Source organism: Hemiscyllium ocellatum, chromosome 16 (genome assembly GCF_020745735.1).
Source record: "Hemiscyllium ocellatum isolate sHemOce1 chromosome 16, sHemOce1.pat.X.cur, whole genome shotgun sequence".
NCBI lineage: Eukaryota > Metazoa > Chordata > Chondrichthyes > Orectolobiformes > Hemiscylliidae > Hemiscyllium > Hemiscyllium ocellatum.
Genome location: NC_083416.1, coordinates 31,585,903 through 31,600,665, shown reverse-complemented (window position 1 = coordinate 31,600,665; position 14,763 = coordinate 31,585,903).

Below are 14,763 nucleotides of genomic sequence, written 5' to 3'. Positions count from 1 at the left end.
GTCCACACCGACCTGCCTAAGGGCAACCCACCCAGACCCATTCCCCTACATTCACTCCTTCACCTAACACAATGGACAATTTAGCATGGCCAATTTACCTATTGCACATTTTTGAACTGTGGGAGGAAACCAGAGCACCCAGAGGAAACCTACGCAGACCTTGGTGTACAAGTTCATAGATCTCTGACAGCGTCAGCATAGACAGATAAGGTGGTGAAGAAGACATACGAGATGCTTGCCTTCATCAGCTTTGTGTAGAATATAGGAGCAAGGAAGTCTTGATGCTACTTTATAAACCATGGTTAGGCCATAGATGTAATATTGTGTTTGGTTCTGGTCACCTTCCAATCGGAAGGCATGATTATATGAGTTGGGGTGCAGAGGAAATTGACCTAAGGTGAGAATTCTCCATTATAAGGAGAGATGGGATAGTCTGGGTTTGTTTTCCTTAGAACAAAGAAAGCTGACGGGGGATCTAATTAAGATAAACAAAATTATGAAAGGAATAGACAGTCAATCATGAGATCTTTTCCCCATGGCAGACGTGTCTAACCCCATAAGAACAAATTTGAAATGAGGTGCAAATGGTTTGGAGGAGATCTGAAGGAAAAATCTTTTTACCCAGAGTGTTGTAGAAATATGGAATGCACTGTCTGAGAGAATGCTAGAGGCAGGTATTCCGGCAACATTTAAAAGGCATCTGGATAAGCACTTAAAATGCCAGGGCATAGTAGGCTATGGACCAAGTGCAGTAAATGAGATTAGTAATTTGATATTACTGGTCAGCATGGATATGATGATTTTTATGCTGTATGACTCTGTCTTAGAAAATACCAATAAAACTCACAGTGCCAGAGACCTAGGTTCAATTCCCGCCTCAGGCGACTCTCTGTGTGGAGTTTGCACATTCTCCCCGTGTCTGCATGGGTTTCCTCTGGGTGCTCCGGTTTCCTTCCACGATCCAAAAAAAGTGTGCAGTTTAGGTGAACTGCCCATGCTAAATTGCCTGTAGCATTAGGTGAAGGGGTAAATGTAGGGGAATGGGTATGGGTGGATTGTGCTTCGGCGGGTCCGTGTGGACTTGTTGGGCTGAAGGGTCTGTTTCCACACTGTAAGTAATCTAATCTAAAAATCTCTCTTGCATTCTTCTTCAGTAATTGAGAACAAAGTTCTGGATTTTGACTAACTTCACTGCAGAGGTACAGCTCTCCAGGATCCATAACATATGGCTTCTCTAACTCAAACTCATCCCCCTTTCCATTAATGCCTACTTTTGTAAGTTATTTTGTAATCTTTGACTCATTCTCCAGTTCACTGATTTTGCTGTCTGGTTCACTCCAATTTACATTTGAAGTGAAGATTGCTTGAGTTGAAGTTTGTTTTTCTCATAAATCATAAGTGTTTTTTATGACCTCAGAATTTGGATATTTGCTATTCAAATTTGTATTTTGGTCAAATATTTCAGTAGCGATATGTTCAACTATATATCTCAAGTATTACTTTAATCCAAAGTAAGTATGAAAACATTTCAGACTATTTTATACATATTTTACATTGTCTCCCTGAACTATTTTGTTCCTTATGGTTAACATTCCTGGAATTCTTTTTCTTACTATTAACTGTCATTTGTTTTTGCAGTCCAAAAGAAACTATGCATTGATTGAATACATTAATCCCAGTCCCAACAGCTCTTCTACCATTCAGAGATACCTTAGCAGCTTCAGAAAAGTATATTCTAGTTGCTTCGTTGCTGAATATCGCTGGTCAAATCATTGTAGTCAAAGATTTTAATGTTCCTTTCTAATGATTCGGAAATGTCAGAGACAAACTGAGAAAACCCGTTCCCAACTTATTTATTTGTAAAATTATTATTGATCATGTTATGATACTTCTCCTTTTGAAAGGGGCAGACTTTCAATACATTATATCATTACTCTGTATGACTAAGTCTCAAATTAACAGATTGAGACAGGAGGGGAGGAGGGCGATATGAAGGCAGGGTGTGATAATGAGGAGGAATGAACTAGCTCACATTCTTTATTCATCCAACCCACCCAACTCCCCAGTCAGCTGATCACAATTTGACTCATTTTAAAAGGATTCCTTCCCTTTTGGATATCTTTCGTTCAGGGTGAAATAAACCATTTTAATTAGGTTTTCATGAATTAACACAAAGAGAGAATTTATTTATTACTACATATGAGAAGAAATACTAACGCAACACACACACGTGGATTAACAAAACAGCTGAATCAAAAAAGATAACAGTAATATGAAGAAAATAAACGAATCTTAGAGAAGTAGCTGATTAGTTCCTTATTTTTGTTCATCATCCTGAAGGAGGACAACCCCTCCTCCACTTTGATTATACTTTAAATGATTGGTTAAAATTTGGAGATGCTAGTACATTGTTGCTTACTAACATAGCCTTCAGCTTGTCCAAAGCAGTTTTCATTTCTCAGTTCATATTATGTCTGCTTTTGTCTACAGTTGCCAGAGACATGTCAACTCGGCTGATGTTGATGATGGACTTGCAGCAGAATCTGCAAGTTCCCAAGAACCCCTTGGTTGCCTGTCTTGTTGTGAGATTGCAGATTTGTGCTGCTGTTTCTATCCTGCAGCCCAGGGTAGCACTTGCCCATGACCCACTATGCACCCAGATAGGTTATTTGGTCTTGGTCAACTTGCTCTTTGCAAGATTGACCACTAGGTTAGCTGGCTGTTTCTTTGGGAATAGTGCTTACAGTTGCTCTAAGTGCATTTCTCACCCTTACTGTCCACTAAGAGGTCATCTGGATATATACTACACAATTAGATAAGAGTGTGGTGCTGGAAAAGCACAGCAGGTCAGGTAGCATCTGAGGAGCAAGAGAATCGACGTTTCGGGCATAACACTCTTGGCTGTTCTCCAGCATTTGCACTCCTCACTTTCTACTACACAATTAGGTAAGTCTGATACTATCTGGTTCAACAGCCTTTGAAAAGGAAGCTGCAGCATGTTGCAGTCAGAATGTATTTAACACTGCTCAACACTGGAATAAAATGTCTGGAGAAATGAAAAGGAAAATTTTTTTGAGCTGGCAGTCACATAACCTACCAATGCCTTTTGAGTAAATCTACTTTGGTAACGCTTTATCTATGCTATCTTTGCAATCTTCCAGGTGGGTGACTAGACAGGAGTCAGCTCTGCTCTGTAGACTAGCCAAAGCAGATCCTTGTGGAGCTGTTCAGCTTGAGTATGGACCCAACTTGATTGCTGCTGCAGCATGTAGTTAATCTCCTCCCAAAACTGGGCCAACTTTTCTGGTCTTAGCCAATAGGGATGTTGCTTTATGAAAAGGGCGTCTGCCATGTCCTCATTGTGTAGATCGAAGGTGGTGCAATGTAACTTGCTTTTACATAAACCTCCAAAATAGTGAGCAGCCTTGTTAAACCTGCTCATGGTTCTGCACCGAGGTGAACATATAAGAAATCAAAATATACTGGTATTTCCGTATTGGTTAGCTGAGTAGAAGGGGACCTCATTTGTTATTACCCTCCAATTGACTCTGGCTGCGACCCTTCTCCTCTCGGTTGGTGGCATTGGTCAGATCATAATCTGCTTGATGATGGCTTGTGCTTTATTGTGTTGGGATAACATTGCCTTGGTTTCTTTTCTGGATCTAGGGACTGAATCAGAAAATCCAATTTCCCGAGCTTCTTTGTGATTCTATAGGGACTACTAAACTTGGCCTTTCAGGGTTCACCTGATATTGGCAAGAGCATTTATATATAGCCTCCTGGCTGAAAGTTTTGAATATTCAGCTGCCTTTTGTTCATCACTGTTTAGGAGATTTTCAAGTGTTCTTGTGCCACTTCATAGGCTCGTGACAATCCCTGTTGGATCTTGGCTACATAGTCTCACATGAAGACTTCCTTCTGTTCTAAAATCTACTCCTTACTTTCAGAGACCCTCATGCTTGGTGCCGATAAACTAATCCGAATGGAGTAAAACCAATGGACCCATTGGGTGAAACCCTGGTGCAAACAAAAGAAAATCTAGTCCTTTATCCCAGTCATGAGGGTACTTATGATAATAGATAGTGACCATTACTTTTAGGGTCTGGTAATATTATTCTAGCAACCCCTGTGACTGGGGCTGATATGCTGAACATTTCTGTTGGACATTGCCCAAGTTATCCATAACATCCTGGAATACTGTGGACATGAAATTTGAGCCTTGATCTGACTGGATCTCAACAGGCAGAGTGAAAAATTGAGTCTAGATCAGAGTGGTGCTGGAAAAGCACAGCAGGTCAGGCAGTATCCGAGAATCAGGAAAATTGATGTTTTGGGCAAAAGCTCTTCATCAGGAATAGAGGTAGGGTGCCGGCAGAGTGGAGAGATAAATGAGAGGAGGTGGGCGTGGGGAAAAAGTAGCACAGAGTACAATAGATGAATGGGAGTCGGGATGGAGGTGATAGGTCAGAGAGGAGGGTGGGGAAAGGTAGCAAAGAGTACAATGGGTGAATGGGGGTGAGGATGAAGGTGATAGGTCAGAAAGGAGGGTGGAGTGGATAGGTGGAAAGGAAGATAGGCAGGTAAGACAGGTCATGGAGACAGTGCTGAGCTGGAAGTTTGGAACTGGGGTGAGGTGGGGGAAGGGGAAATGAGGAAACTGGTGAAGTCCACATTGATGTCCTGGGGTTGAAGTGCTTTGAGGCGGAAGATGAGGCGTTCTTCCTCCAGGCGTCGGGGGGTGTGAGGGAGCGGCAATGAAGGAGGCCCAGGATCTGCATATCCTCAGCAGAGTGGGAGGGGGAGTTGAAATGTTGGGTCATAGGGCGGTGGGGTTGATTGGTGTGGGTGTCCTGGAGATGTTCCCTAAAGCACTCTGCTAGGAGGTGTCCAGTCTCCCCAATGTAGAGGAGACGGCATCAGGAGCAACGGATACAATAAATGATACTGGTGGATACGCAAGTAAAACTTTGATGGATGTGGAAAGTTCCTTTGGGGCCTTGGATGGAGGTGAGGGAGGAGGTGTGGACTCAGGTTTTGCAATTCCTGTGGTGGCAGGGGAAGGTGCCAGGATGAGAGGATGGGTTGTTGGGGGGGCGTGGACCTAACCAGGTAGTCACGTAGGGAACAGTCATTGTGGAAGGCGAAAAGGGGTGGGGAGGGAAATATATCCCTGGTGTTGGGGTCCGTTTGGAGGTGGCGGAAATGCCGGCAGATCATTTGGTTTATGCGAAGGTTGGTAGGGTCGAAGGTGAGCACCAGGGGCGTTCTGTCCTTGTTACGGTTGGAGGGGTGGGATCTGAGGACGGAGGTGCGGGATGTGGACGAGATGCATTGGAGGGCATCCTTAACCACGTGGGAAGGAAAATTGCGGTCTCTAAAGAAGGAGGCCATCTGGTGTGTTCTGTGGTAGAACTGCCCAAAACGTTGATTTTCCTGCTCCTCGGATGCTGCCTGACCTGCTGTGCTTTTCCAGCACCACTCTGATGTTGACTCTGGTTTCCAGCATCTGCAGTCCTTGTTTTTACCTAGAGTGAAAAATTGAATCCATTTCCTCACCACTGTTTTGGCAGATATGATTTCTGGGGAACAGACTCCGGGAAGTGGCTAACCATGTCCATGGTGCTAAAGCTATACTGGTAGCCTCCTTTTGTTTTGGACAAAATTGCCACACAGTCCATTAACTCCTTGCTGAAAGGTTCCCTGAAGCCAGCAGAGAAAATATAGGTGCAGATTTTTCCAATTTGGGATTTCTCCAAATCCTGGCAGGAATGATAGAAACTGCAGAACCTTCCTGCTACCCCGTGGGGCTGCAGCCACGAAGACTGCTGGCAGATGCAGGCTTGGGTTTTGCATTTACCGACATGCCCCATCACTGGAATCTGATGAGTTAGCCATTATATTCCCTTACTGCAGCTCAGTGGTGCCACCACCTGTTGGATGAGTGTCTGCTTGTTTTTCCTGGGGTGTGGGGCCAGTTAATTTTGATGGACCAGTGTGTCCGTAAGTGCTACCACAAGCTTACTAGCCTCATCCTGGGGAAATGTAACCCAGATACAAAATCCTGGTAACTCACAGGGAATTTATTTAACTTCACCTGTACTCTTAGTTGTGCCTTTACATGGATTTGCAGCCAATTAGAACTTTGTCCTGGTCTTTTATGGTCTCTGACTGACTGACTGACTCCCTCCAGAAGAATTAGTTTACAAAGGATTTCACAAGTAAATTATATCTCACCTATCCATACTTACTGGTCAAAAGCAAGCTGTTTAAGCCTTTTCAATTTCAGGTATGCTTGGTTTGGCCTTTTCCTGAGGCCACAGCATTTATAATTTGACACTCCTAGCAGTAACTGGTACACAATTAAGATAACCATTTTTAATTGCCTCTTGATCAGTGGCCTCTCTTCATCAGATAGAAGGGAGTAAACCTTGTGATTCCTCATCAGCAATGACAAATAATATTGGACTGGTCACTTTAACTGTTGTGTCGCTGACTTGAAGGAAATAAAGAAAGTTCATTTTCTGCCTCCTCAAATTTAAGATATAAATAAGCAAATGAAGTGGCATCCACCATTAAGTCTGAGCCAGCAGTGCCTTTAGGAACGTGGCAGGGTTCCTGCCCTTTAGGTTTACTGTTTTAGGTGAAACTTTTTCTTCACAATTTTCTAGAATTATCAAAAGGATCGAGTTCATTAATCACAAAATGCAAAAAGAAATAATAATGCAATACACAGTATAGAAAATAAGAGTACGTCCAAACAGATGTAAGTAAACATGAAAGTCTCTGAATTATTCGTCCAAAGCAGATAAGACAATGTTGCAGCCATTTTTAGATGACACTCACTGTTGACATTGACAGTTGTGTAGTTGCTTTTGAGATTCCTGGTTTAGCAATGTGGCAGAAATTCTGTTAACTTGATTCCTTTTAACAGTGGCTGATATCTCAGCAGTTAGTGTGGGAGCATTTTCATTTTTTTTAGCCTGCTGTGCAGGCATGTTTAAAATGGCTCTCCTCACAACCATAATGCTCACAGCACTCTAATCAATATGCTGGGATGTTTGACTGGCCAATAGAGGTGAGTGTTTTCAATCAGTTTTTTTACAAATTTTTGTTGTATATTCCTGGTGGCAAAACAGAAATATCTGCAAGAAGTGACAAGAAGTATCTGCATAGTCCACCCCTTTGTTACATTTTCTTGTTAATTTCCTCTCTGTTTGAAATTTCCTTATCACTTTATTAGTGTGATATTCCATGGTCTTCACAGAAGACTTTGCTGAACAGTCACTGAATTTATTTCTACAGTTTTATTTTCTCTGTAACTTGCTTTAAAAAATTACCTTTTAGAATTAAAAATTAAAAAATTGTCTATAGATACATCAGAATTTGGATCTGTTTCGTTATAAATAAAAAAACTTCAGTCGATCGACTGCTTTGGACATCAAAGAAAATCACATATCGATTTACCAATAAAAGCATCAAAGTCCATTAAATATTTAACCTACTTTCAAGTTTTTGGATAAATTAATTCTGATTACTTCTTTATCAAAAGAACCTTTAAAATTATGCATACCAGAATCTTTCCACTACATATGTTAACACTTATTGAGCTTTCAGAGTTGCTGTAATGCTCTAAATCCAGTCGATAAGCAGATTTAACTACCTCCAGTTCAGCAGTTAATCTTAATGCAGGATATGATCAAACTCTACCAGAGATTTTTGACATTTTTCAACATCATTCACTTTTGATTGCATTCATGCGCTCTAGAAGGCAATCTTCCAGGCATCACCTGATTCCATTAGCACTGAAATGCAATTTCTAAACTATCAGTTGATACTAAATGCACGAAGAGCTATCAATTGACATCCCAAATGTTTATCAGCTGGCATCTATGTCGTTAATTGCCATCAAATGTAATACTACAGCACTCAAGCATTTGCAGGTTAGCCATCATTTGATTTCCTTCATTGCATTTAGCTGACCAAAATGAAGAGAAAGTTTGATCAAGTTTACTTTTCCTACTGCAGAAATTAAGTCCCTGAATTGGGAAAGTTGACTAAGGTCCACTAGAGTTTGACCTACACCATATTGAAATAACTCCACAGAAGCCGCCATCCCATTACCAAGTCACCCTTTATTTACATGTGGAGAATTCTTGCCACTGATCCAGCTCCCTCAGAGCCAGCTTTGAGAGTGAACAGAACCTCTGACACTCCTGTTCTTATCTGTCAGCTAGGGCTCCCTGATTTAAACCAGATTAACAGCTCCAAACTGGAAACTCAGATTCTATGAGGTCCACCTGTCTGACCTCGTTACAATCATTACATCCCTCTACCTCTGAATCTGAGAACATAGGCTGAATCTTTTTTGTATCTCCTTCTAGGGCTTTTTAGCACCGGGTCAGGTATCTCCTACTCTACCTCTGATACAGGTGGTGGATAATGTGCAGTCGCTTGCCTCTTGTGCCCAGAGTGTCTCAGATGAACTTCATTCTCTTGTTCAGGCAGCAAAGGCACCGAGACAGCAACATCCACTATGTCCACGTCAGGATCTGAGGTATCTTCAATGCTTAACACAGAGTGAGAACCCACAGATTCTGGAACAGTTGAAGCTGTCGGGGAGCTGGGCACATTTTGCTCTCACACTGGTTACAAGTCAGCGACTTTCACATGGTAAACATACTTGATCAGGACCACCGCACCGACCACAACGTTATATGTCACTGGACCTGACCTCACATCATTCATGTCTCTTACCCGAGCAGGGCCATTCCAGTGGTTTCTACACCACTCTTTATCACCTGAACTAAAATGTTTTTCTCACTTAATGAAGTCTTGTGTCCATATCAACCTACCCTCCCGCCACCACCACCACCACCACCAGCACCACCTCCCCCACCCCCCCCCACCACCACCACCACACCACCCCCCTCCCTCCCCTCCCACCAGGATTCAGGAAGATCAGATTTAACCTGGTGTAGAATGTTCTCCCCATTAGCAACTCTGCTGGAGCTATCCCTGTAGTTGCTTGAGGTTCAGTTCTTTAATCAAAAAGGAACTGGGACAGTTTGGTATGGAGCTGTCCTTATATGTTGAACACCATTGGACTTTAGGAAATACTCAAATTCAATGTTGATAAATTATAGCCCGTTATCTGTGACCAGCACATCCGGGAGTCAGTGTATTATAAAAGATGCTCAGAGTTTTTCTATTGTCACCCCTATGTTTGACAAATGAACTGAATGCATGTTGAGCCACATTGAGTGAAGTTCCACAAAGATTAAGAACATTGAGCCCATGAAAGGACTTGAATGTAATCAATTCCAGGGTTTACCCGGCCATTCCCATGAATGTGGGAAAGCTACTGGCAGTAAATCCTGTCGTTGCGGGATTCTGGGCACTATCCCACAAATGCGGCAGTGTCTGCATCCACTCCTGGCCACCAGACATGACTTCTCACCAATATCTTCATTTTGGAAACCCCCAAATGACCCTGTGGAATTCAGCCAGTATCTGGTGGCGATCTTTGCTCGCGACAATCACTCTTGCACCTCATAATGATATGCCATCTTCTACGGTGATCTGGTCCCTCCAAGTCCAAAACGGTTTCAATTGTGTTTGTGGATTAGTGGTGCTGGAAGAGCACAGTAGTTCAGGCAGCATCCAAGGAGCTGCAAAATCGATGTTTCGGGCAAAAGCCCTTCTTCAGGAATTCTGTTTGTGACAGCCATTTGATTTCCCATGTCTCCACCAGTTTTGACAGGGCCAGATCTTTCTGCCTCCAACGTTTGATATTAACAGCTGCAACTGGAAGTGTGTCCAAAAAATGTAAAATCGTTGTGGACTCTTCCATTAGTGGCACCACTAGTGGTGTATCTGCCAGCAGGAGGTGGCTCAATACATTAACATTTGCTAGTTGACCTCCTGGACAGTGTTCCACTTGTAAACTTTGAATTAAAACCTAACACTGAACTCAACCTGAAACTATGGGCAGTACTGCCTTATCATCTTTAAGTGTACCTAGCAGAGGCTGTTAGTCCATTATTACTAAAATCTTACCTCTGTAAAAGGTATTGGTGGAACTCCTGACTCCAAATATGACTGCCAGACCTTCCTTCTCTATCCGGGCATACTTTCGCTCTGCATTTGCCATCACCCTGGTTGCAAATGCTATTGGGCAAAAGTGAGTACTGCAGATGCTGGAGATTAGAGTCGAAAGTGTGGTGCTGGAAAAGCACAGCAGGTCAAGCAGCATTCGAGGAGCAGGAAAATCAACATTTCGGGCAAAAGCTCTTCATCAGGAATGCATACGCTATTGGTCATTCCTCTCCATTGGGCCACCTATGAGTAATGGAGGGAGGCATCGCATGTCAGTACTAGATTTGCGTGGGATCATAGTGAAGATAGCTACTTCTTCACTTTCCTGAAAACTATGGCTTGTCTATATGACCATTTCCAAGGCTGACCCTTTCTTAAGAGTTGATGCAAAGCTACTGGGATGAAGGCCAGGTTATATGTGACCTTTCCATTATGATTCACCAGCCCAAGGAAAGACCTAGGCTCTGGTACACAAGTAGGAGCCAGGGCATGTTTGATCTCCTTCACTTTATCTTCTAATGGGTATAACCCGATCCTGTTGACTCTGTAGCACAAGGATGCCTGGAACATACACAAGCTGATGATACTCTACATGGCAGTCTTGTATATTAATAAAACCTTTATGGGTATTAATTGTCGCATACTTCAGGATCCTCATCTAATTGCAATTGCAGGTAGGCATGGCTCATGCCCAGCTTTGTGAAGGACAGCCCGTTGCCAGTTTTGGGTGTAAGTTCTCAATGCGAGGGATTGAGTATATATCCAGCTGTGAAAAGCAGCTCACCATTTGTTTAAAATTCCCATGAAGGTGAACCAACACATCATACTTCACAATCAGTACAATCACTGCTGTCCTTTTCATGAACTGTTCTGGTTTGATGATTCCTTGGCTTTCTAGCCTCCTGATTTCTGCCTCTACATGTGCATGTAAGGCAAATGGCACTAGGTGGGCCTTGCAGAATCATGGAATTGGTCAACATGCAAGGTGACCTTGGTCCCTTTGATGTTCTCGAGATGTCCGTGAAAGTTAGGATTTCACACAGACAGTGTTTTTTAATAATAAAAAAAATTGAGCCAATCAAGTTAGATCTTTCCTAATCAGTTTTGCACTATCAGGCTTGGGTCCGAGCCTTTTGCTACAATCTATGGTAACCGAAGCAGCTGCTTCTCATATGAGACCGGAACCAAAGTTGTACCCTTAATCTGTAGGGATTCCCCAATATAGGTTCTCAGCCTGGCCAACGTCTTATGCAAACTTAAGACTGGTTCTATAATCACTGATACAGTGATATCGACCTCCATTAGAACTGGGTGACAATTTAACTGGACATTTATTTTGATTGGTTTTGATTCAGATGATGTTAAGCAATTTGAGTGTTCCAGACCAGCTGTAGGTGGACTTTCTAGAGTTGCACTCTTCTGGATACTGGCCTACGAGTTCTCTTCCTCAATTCAGGTCGAATGGGACTGTTTTGCTCTCTCAAGTCCGCATACCATCAGCATCTACAATGGCCTGCCTTTAAGCATACCTGGACCATTTAAATATAGGAAACACTACCTTACAAAGTACTAATTTCAAGTGTAATTTACCTAGGAACTGCAAAATTATGTTCTTTCAATGTTTTTCACAGCACCTTACATCTTTTCTGAATCGGTGGAGGGAGAAACTCACCGCCCCTTTGTTCTCTTTGAAGGGCTGCTCTCAAATCCCTCAGAGTGCTGGGATATACCAAGACCAGACCCAAAGTACGGTGTACTCATCTGAAGACTTTGAAGCATTTGCTGTGCTGTAGCTCCTCCATATTTAATCATTTATAACCTCAACCACATCAATTGAAATGATGCAGCAACCAGCAACGTCCTGAATTGAGGCCTCACAGTGATGCACTTACAGCTAGACCTTCATGGGTGGCTCATGGGCAAAGCAGAGCAGTAATGCCCACTGTTATGGACCAGGCCAGACCTTCCTTAAAACATTTCAAGAAAGTAACCCAGACCCTAACTTTGCTAGTGTTTTGAGCAGATGTAATGTGCATATTCCAGGAGGGATGCAGCTGGCCTAACCACTTAGTTTTAAACAAAACAGAATTTATTTGCAAGATTACTGATTGAAACACAAACAGAAGAGAACTGAATATAGAATAACTTAACCTATCTGAAAACCCAACTGATTATCCCAACTTCATGATGCTGTTCCAACTACTTGCAATAATCCTCTTGGCAAAGAAAGGAGAAACATCAATCACAGGGTCTTACGAGAGAGAGAGAGAAAAAGAAGGCAGAGAGCTTCAGCATGGAATACCTTCTTCCATGTCACTGTTTCTTGGACCAGTAGCCTCAAAACTGACTGGCTAATTTCAGTGAACAGCCAGACTGCTAAAAACCAACCAAACCAAAACAAAACAGAGAAAAGCTGAGCTGAGAGAACTGGCCACACCCCTTTCATTGTACATGTATTTCTTTTCAAAACTTGAAATTATTCTCAAGTAGTTAAACCCAGGCTTTTCAGAATCGCTACTTTTATGATCTCTCTGAAAAAGAAAGCCAAGGACAGTGTAACCTTGTTAAAGGAGCAGCATCATCACACCCCCACTCCCAGGCTAATTTACCATGGAACCCGGCCACCTCCCCATAAATATTGGAGCTCAGTTATCCCACTGGGACAGGAGATAATACACCAAGTTCTTGGGCAATAGTACCTGGCCTTGCCAGATTCACATAACGATTTAGAAAAACTGTGGCCGGAAGATTAATGTCTATAGGCCAAACTTGCAGCAAGATGAAAACAGATTCATTGAATGAGAAATTAGGTAAGGAATTTTGTTGAATGCTATACTCAACTGGTTTCCACAGTCCTGATCTTCCTCATGCTGGTCAAAGGAAGTAACATCTATTTTTCTCTTCCCATTGTAACTGTTGCAAAGGTGTAACCTTTTGTGCATGAGTGTTGTGGTCCTGGAGGACAAGGTTAGCACTGATGGCAGGCCAGAAATGTAAGTTTTATGAGTACCTGTGTCCAAGACATTCATGTCCAGCAGGACAGTTATCTGAAGAACAGAACCATCACTGGAATGTGCAAGGCAGCTTCTACTCTTTACAACAGGAAATCCACGCACATGTAGCTGGCCCGCAGACACTGCAGCAGCAGCTGGGAGGCATGTTTACTCTCCAGACTGTTTAATCTCTTGACAGTGAGTATACCATTCAGGAGCCATACAAAAACTGTACATATATTGCATGGGAAGTATTCTCAGGAAAGACGTGTAATAGCTGTGATCCGAATAACCTCATAAAAGACCGAGATATTTCAATCATTGCTCATTAAAAAATACAGAGAGAGGCAGGTATTTGCCACAATTTCAAGAATCTGTGGAGTTAACCTGTCATAAGTCATGATGATGTGTTCCTTTAACAAAATCTTACATTTTCAGAGCAGCTCATCTTATCAGACTACTTATTTCCTAGAATTGCCTTATTCTGCATAAAATATAATCAGCCTGGAATATATACTGAAATCCTTCATATCCCTTCAATATGCATCACAGATGAACTGCAATCATTTGTATGTTGACCAAATAATAACACACGTTATCTTTCTAGGTTTTATGACACCGCAGTCCAGAAAAATGGAGTGTCAGTGATGGATGAATCAGAGTTCTACTACACCATCAGTAATTGTAACACAATGTTAAAATGACCACCAAACAAAGCAGCAATCTGATTTCACTTACAGCTGAGTGTGTTTGGGATTCAGTAGCTTTGTATGTTTCCACTTTCATAGTTGTTTGTACTTCTAGTTTTCTGTTTTGATTTAACTTTTTATTGTTTTTGTAGTTCTCGTGTCTGTAGAGTTTAAAGATTATTTATTGTTGCTATATGTGATGTTTGCATAACTTTTATGATCTTATAGGTTTTATGCCATGTCAATATTCGGCACTATAGAAAAAAAATAAATTCAGTTACTTGCACTGATTTCCAATCTGTGCCTTTCTTTTCACCTTTCCAATGCATACGTTACTGATCACATTTGATTGCAATTGACACCTTTGTGGCTTCCAATGATATGATAGAAAACCTCCCCAAGAACTTCATTTCAAATTGTTGAGAACTTCCAAGTACTTAACTAAAAATGTCTGGACATCTTAGAGTTCTTCCATGCTTTGTTGCTAATGAGAAGCTATTCATTACCCAAGAAATCTACTGTCTTTTTGATATCTATGAGGGCTATGCATTCGTTCCTAACAAGAACATTCAACAGATGTGTTATTTGCAAGGTAGATTTTCTTATCATTTAGCTGAAGTCACCTTATTGCTTGGAAGTACTGTTTTCACCCATTACCCAAAGATTTCCTGACCCTTAAAGAATAAAGCCACCTTCACAAATCCAAAAACACAAATCCATTTACTCCTACTTCACAATCCAGTTCACTCCAAATCATAAGCAATCCTTCATCACAAAAAGATGGACTGCTTTTGCCACTGATACTCATGTCATGAGAATGAATGGGACAAAATGGCAAAATTTTCAATTACCTCAGGAGACCTCTAGATCATACTGAAAAGTAAATATGTTAACAAGTAAAATTAACTGTTCTTGGACAATTGACTTAAATGATATAATATAAGGGCACTAAATCAACTGGAATGGAATTGGGAATTATGAGTACA